The 6000-nt window shown below is 40.4% G+C and overlaps 1 long non-coding RNA gene across 1 annotated transcript in view; it reads right to left on the bottom strand.

Annotated features, from left to right (window-relative positions):
• Window positions 1-613: 613 nt before the first annotated feature.
• LOC146867532 (uncharacterized) overlaps window positions 614-6000 on the bottom strand; it is a 168206-nt gene continuing 162819 nt past the window's right edge. The window contains exon 4 of the long non-coding RNA XR_014961782.1: window positions 614-1082. This is a non-coding gene — a long non-coding RNA (uncharacterized LOC146867532). The remainder of the gene's footprint in view (window positions 1083-6000) is intronic.

Genomic DNA, 6000 nt, shown 5'->3' with positions numbered 1-6000 from the left:
CAAAAAATAAAAACTACTGCCTATGGGGGCATTTGTGATTTTGGACAAGCTTCTCCTGGGCAGACTTGCTTGTAGCAAAATAGTGCTTTATTCAAGTAAGCAGTTACTACCTGCGCAACCACAGTATTTCCTGGATTAAATGGTATTGAAGCCCGTGAAGAGTTGTCTAGCTCTGCAACACGAGCCAACTCTGCCCGAGCTAGCCTTTGCAAATTCATAGATATGAGGTGCCTCCACATGCCTATGATACTCATACTATATTGTTTATTTCTGCTCTCTTCCATGTAAAGTCTACAGATGACATACTTTCAGAAACCTTCTTGTCACCTGGCCACATTTCAAAGAACTCCCACATCAAGGATCCCTTGGGAGGCTGAGGTGCCTGAGCTGGTGCAGCTGCCCTGGCTGTTCATCGTGATCCGATAAAGGCATCTTTGTGTTGGTAGAGATCCAGAAAGCAGAGCAAGTCAGATATTTCTACCCTCATCAAAACCAAATAGGGAAATAAAGTAAAAATTATGGAATCTTCTTTTTCTAATTAAAGACATCCATATAAACCAATCACAATCCTTCCTTAGGGTGCGGTTCCTCTCACGGGAAAACAGCCAGCATCTTCAAAGATCGCCAAAATATTATTGCTTTATATATTTCATGGAACAATTCACAATCAATTTTTCCAAGCTAATCATGTCCAGAATTACAAGAAAACACTGTTATTAACCTAATTGCAAATGCACAATCTCCCAGGTAGATCGTGAGAGACAAACAGGAAGCATAGCCCACACGGAGTCTATGCACGGGATTATGTGCTTGACTCCCGCGAGCATCTCACTAGATCATAAAAATATTATTGATTTATGTATTCAATTGATCAAATAATAATCAATTTTCCAAATATAATCAACATCTCTAATCTGTTCCTTTGTTCACAATTACAGCAAAACATTGTTATTAAAATGATCTCATATGTAAAATCTCGCAAGAGTGTCATGAGAGTAGGTCATGAAGTACATCCCCTTTGGAGCTCATGCAGGGGATTGTGTGTTTGACTACCGCGAGCATCTCACGAGAGTAACCACCTTCTGAAAAAACAAGAAAATTACAATTAGATTTCAATGTTATTATACATTAATATTAATAATAATTTAACATATGAAAAAGAACTCTAACAGTAGATTAAAACAAAATATAGACTCTACGATCTCTAAAGCATTAAAAAACCCTAGAAATTCACTGAAAAAAACAAAAGGTTAAAGTAACATCATAGTTAGATGTGATAAAAAGATCTGTGTTAGTGCTTTCTTTAAAACCTTAGAAATTCACTGATTAAACTAAAGATTAAAGTAACGTTACAGGTAGCTGAGTTTCTCAGTGACAACATTAACATTTGACAAAAAAACCATAGAGGTTCAGCAACAGCACTAACTATAACTGGCACCACCGCCATGCTGTGCTTATGACCTCACATATGACATCATTCATGACATGTTCTATGAAATCATTTCTGACATTACTGATGACATCTCAAATGTGTGAGCAAGGCCATTAGCATGCCAAAAAAGCATTGCAGTAGCCTTCAATGAATCTAACTGAAGCTTTATTTAGTTGTCAGCGTCTAGTTTTCTGCAGCAGGACGTGAGTGTATATATGTATATACTATATATATATATATATTACCTACTGGCAGTCGCCAGTAGGTAGTTATAGTTAGGACCTATTTTCCATAGGAAATCCACAACATTCTATTTGGAATAACGTTGGCGCCAATTGACAAATCTTCGCGAAATTTTCCAAACTTTTGGCCAGCTCTGGTCCGCTCCTATCTTGAAAATTTCACGGTGATTCGTCAAGCGGGGCCCGAGAAAAAAGGGGGGACCCAAAACACATTTTTCCCATGCATTTTCCCATAGGACCTGTTGACGCAGCTACAGCCTGAACTGCTGAACGTAATTACACCAAATTTGGCAAAGAGGTAGTCCTCAGTTCAGACTCGTGCCTTTTGCTTAAATGGTGTAAATCCGTTCAGTAGTTCCTGAGAAAATTAGAGTTAAAAAGATAGATATATCTGGGCGGAGCCTAACCACACATCTCATCGTGAGATCTGATTGGCTGTCAGTACTTCATCCAAGAAGTGTTGGCAGCCATCTTGGGACCAATACACATGATAGCACCTCATTAAAAAGCATTGCAGTTAATAGAAGGTTTTAAGACTTTAGTTACATTATAAATCATTTGTTGATGGTACCATACTAATTTTAGAAATTGTGGTGTGTTCTAAGATGATTTTACCATGTGAAAAAGCCTTCTACTGTGATAAATAATGAATCATGTTTGAGAGAAAACTATTTTCTCATGCTTTTCCCACAGAGGTTTGGAAGGTGATCTATAAGCTAAACTGAGAGCATATTTTCTGTAGATTAACATTATCTTTCTCAGTCATGTGAGAATAAAGTCTGACATTCTCAGTAAAACATGTACATCCAACAAGGGCAGAGACTGTCCGTTGATTCCTTTGTGTTCTACTGCAGCTTCCCAGAGTGTTCTAAAGAACAACTAGAGCGCTAACAGTCTTACTTATGAGAAAAGTATGGCACACCTGAAGCCATCTAGATTGGAATAAAGTGGTAACACTTAAAACATTTAATTTACAAAGGAACAAAATGAGGGGGTTCATTTTGCCATAGAAATTATGATTAGTGCTGCAGAAAGAAAAATTTGGGCACATTTTGACTTCTCAAATCCTCTTCTATTTCATAAAACAATTCTGACATGCAGACTGAAACATGCACTTTGAATACCAGCAGCAGACTTCCCTGGTGAGCAGAAGCTTTACTACAGTAATCTAATGAGCAACTAGAGTGCTAACATTCAGAATTTATGGGAAATGTGTGACACATCTGAATGCCTTCTTGATGGAACCAAAGTAAAAAACTGAAAGTATTTCCTGCTGAGGAGACTGCAGTAAATGAGGAAATTAGGAAACTTCATAACACATAAATCTCCCAAGATGGCCACCAGAGACAAAAGAGCCCAAATGTAGCACAAATATCACCCAGATGTAGCCCACATGTAGCCCAATGACAGAAGTGTGCAAAACACTTATTTTTTGTGTATTTGCAGTTTTATATAGTGCAGACTTGTCAGGTATTGGAGTGCTTTACATGAGCATTGGTTACAAATTCATTTTGGTTGTAGACATGGGGAGATTGAGTGATTTGACCCGAATCGCAGAATGTTGAGCTGAAGCAGAAACTCCAACCTGGTTCCCCAGTTGCAAAGTCTGCAGCTCTGGAAGTAACTAAGCCTGGGCGTTGAACTACGCTCCGTTCGCGGAGCTTGCGAAGTTTAGGCAACTTCGCGATTAGCGTAGAGCGCGAAGTTGCAGATTGCTATGCAATCTAGCGCGTACGTAGTACTTTTGCTTCCTCGCACGCTCAATATTCATTCTCGCGCGCGCTGTAACGTCTTACCGTGATTCTGCGATCGCCAACTTGCTTTTCTGTCCATTCGCGAGTGCCACGAGATTTGTAATATGGCTGCCCAAGCTCGCGAGAGTGTGCGATCGCGAACACGTCATTCGGGCACGTGAGCTGACTTCCGGCGGCTGTCTTGGTAAGATCGCGATCCCGAACATGCAAAAACTACAATCTGGTGAAGAATATCTCGTGAGCTTCATAAAACCTTCTCTAAAATGATCATTTTGCTCAGAAAAACCCCTCAGATTGTGATTTTGCTGTAGTCTTTTGTGTAAGGAGGAGTCCTTTAATTTTTGTAACTCTTTTTTTCAAGAGGAAGGAAGTGCCCCTGAGTCTACAACTTCCTGTTCCTGTCCAGCAGGCTCCTCCCAGTGCTTTGTGCATGTGCTGTTCACTTTCATTTGGATTTGGAGCTGGAAGGTTCACTTTTTGTGTCTGTCTGCTGCATCATACCATTGGATTGGATTTATTTGATGACTTTTTGATTAGAGATTTAATTTACTACAAGTAAGTTGGAGAATTGGTGTGTTGTTTCATTGGGGCTTGTTTGTACCTACATTTTTCTGGGATTTTCATTGTTTTTTAAAATTATTGTTGTGGCGGGTGGCCTGTACTTTCAGTAGGGGCTTAGTTGTTTTTCTCTGCAATTTCTGCCAGTAGGGTACCCATGGGTCCATGTTTCGTGGTGTCTGTAGAATTTTCAACATCATGTAGGGCATGGATGGCATAGGATTGAAATGCTAAATGTGGCTGTGGTGTATTTGACTGTTGGTGTGTGTGTGTGTGTGAAATACCTTTGTTGGATGTGTGTGCTTGATATGTAACTTCTTTCCACTCATTTCGTAGCCCTGTTGATTTTCATTTTTGGATTAAAGCTGTGTTATTTAGCAGGCCTCCTTTGTCCCGTCATCTATTATAGGCCTGCTTCCGTTCATTTTTTCCCATGGCCTGTTGTGACTGTGAGTGCCCATGTGGCTTGTGGCAATTTTGTGATGGTAGTTTAGTAGTGTGTGCTTCTTTTTCCATAAAGGCCTGCATTTCTTTTCTTTGTTCCCCTTGGCTTATGCTTGTTGTTGTTGTGTCCTCCTGGCCATGTGTGTGGCTTCCATTTTGTGAAAACAGGCATTGTGCTTTTGCCGTAGGCTTACATTGACTGTTCCAAGCTTGTGGCCTAGTCTGCCAGTAGGCCCAGAGTTAGTCAGCCTCAAATCTTTGGTGCATTATTTAAATTTACATTTTGTGTTGTGTGCTGAATTTTTTTTTTACACTGTGTATTGCTTTGGATTTTATTGCAAAAGGTGTTTTTTGGGGTGGGATAGCAGTTTTTGGGTGTGTGTTAAATAAATAGGGCTTTTCAGCCAGTAGGTAACCCTAGGGATTCAGCTCGCGTACTTTCGGTAACTCTGCACAGCGCGACAACACGGACTTACAGTTTTCGGCATTTTCGTGCTCTCAATATGCGTGTTCGCGCACGCGATAAAGCATTTTTGTACAGTTCGCGATCCCGAAAATGCAGCATTTGCAATCTGACAAACAATATCTCGCGAGCAACATAAATCCATCTCGAAAACGCTGATTTTGTGCATTTTGCTAAAAAAACTCCTCAGGTTGTCATTCAGCTGTAGTTTTGGAGCACGGAGAAGCTTTTATTTTTTTTAAAATATTTTTTATGAGAGTAAGTATGTTCCACAGACACTACAACTTCCTGTTCCTGTCCTTTGTAATCACTTTTTGGTTATTATTGTGGTGGGTGGCCTGAGCATGTGTGTGGCGGCCATTTTAGGAAGGCAGGCATTGTGCTTTTGCCATAGGCATACATTGACTGTCTTCCATTTCTTGTTGTTGTTGTGGGTGTGTGGCGGCCATTTTGTGGAGCCATCCAAGCAGTGTGCTTGCTTTTTCCATTCTGTTCCAAGCTTGTGGCCTAGTCTGCCAGTACGCCCAGAGGTAGTCATCCTCAAATCTTTGGTGCATTATTTAAATTTACATTTTGTGTTGTGTGCTGAATTATGTTTTTTACACCGTGTATTGCTTTGGGTTTCATTGCAAAAGGTTTTTTTTGGGGTGGGATAGCAGTTTTTGTGTGTGTGTTAAATAAATAGGGCTTTTCAGCCAGTAGGTAACCCTAGGGATTCAGCTCGCGTACTTTCGGTAACTCTGCACAGCGCGACAACGCGGACTTACAGTTTTCGGCATTTTTGCGCTCTCAATATGCGTGTTCGCGCACGCGATAAAGCATTATTGTACAGTTCGCGATCCCGAACACGCAGCATTTGCAATCTGGCAAACAATATCTCGCGAGCAACATAAATCCATATCGAAAACGCTGATTTTGTGCATTTTGCTAAAAAAACTCCTCAGGTTGTCATTCAGCTGTAGTTTTGGAGCACGGAGAAGCTTTTATTTTTTTAAAAATATTTTTTATGAGAGTAAGTAAGTTCCACAGACACTGCAACTTCCTGTTCCTGTCCTTTGTAATCACTTTTTCGTTATTATTGTGGTGGGTGGCCTGAGCATGTGTGGC

This window comes from Triturus cristatus, chromosome 1_2 (genome assembly GCF_964204655.1).
Source record: "Triturus cristatus chromosome 1_2, aTriCri1.1, whole genome shotgun sequence".
NCBI lineage: Eukaryota > Metazoa > Chordata > Amphibia > Caudata > Salamandridae > Triturus > Triturus cristatus.
Note: the sequence above shows the minus strand (reverse complement) of the source record. Positions and strands in the feature narration are given on the sequence as shown.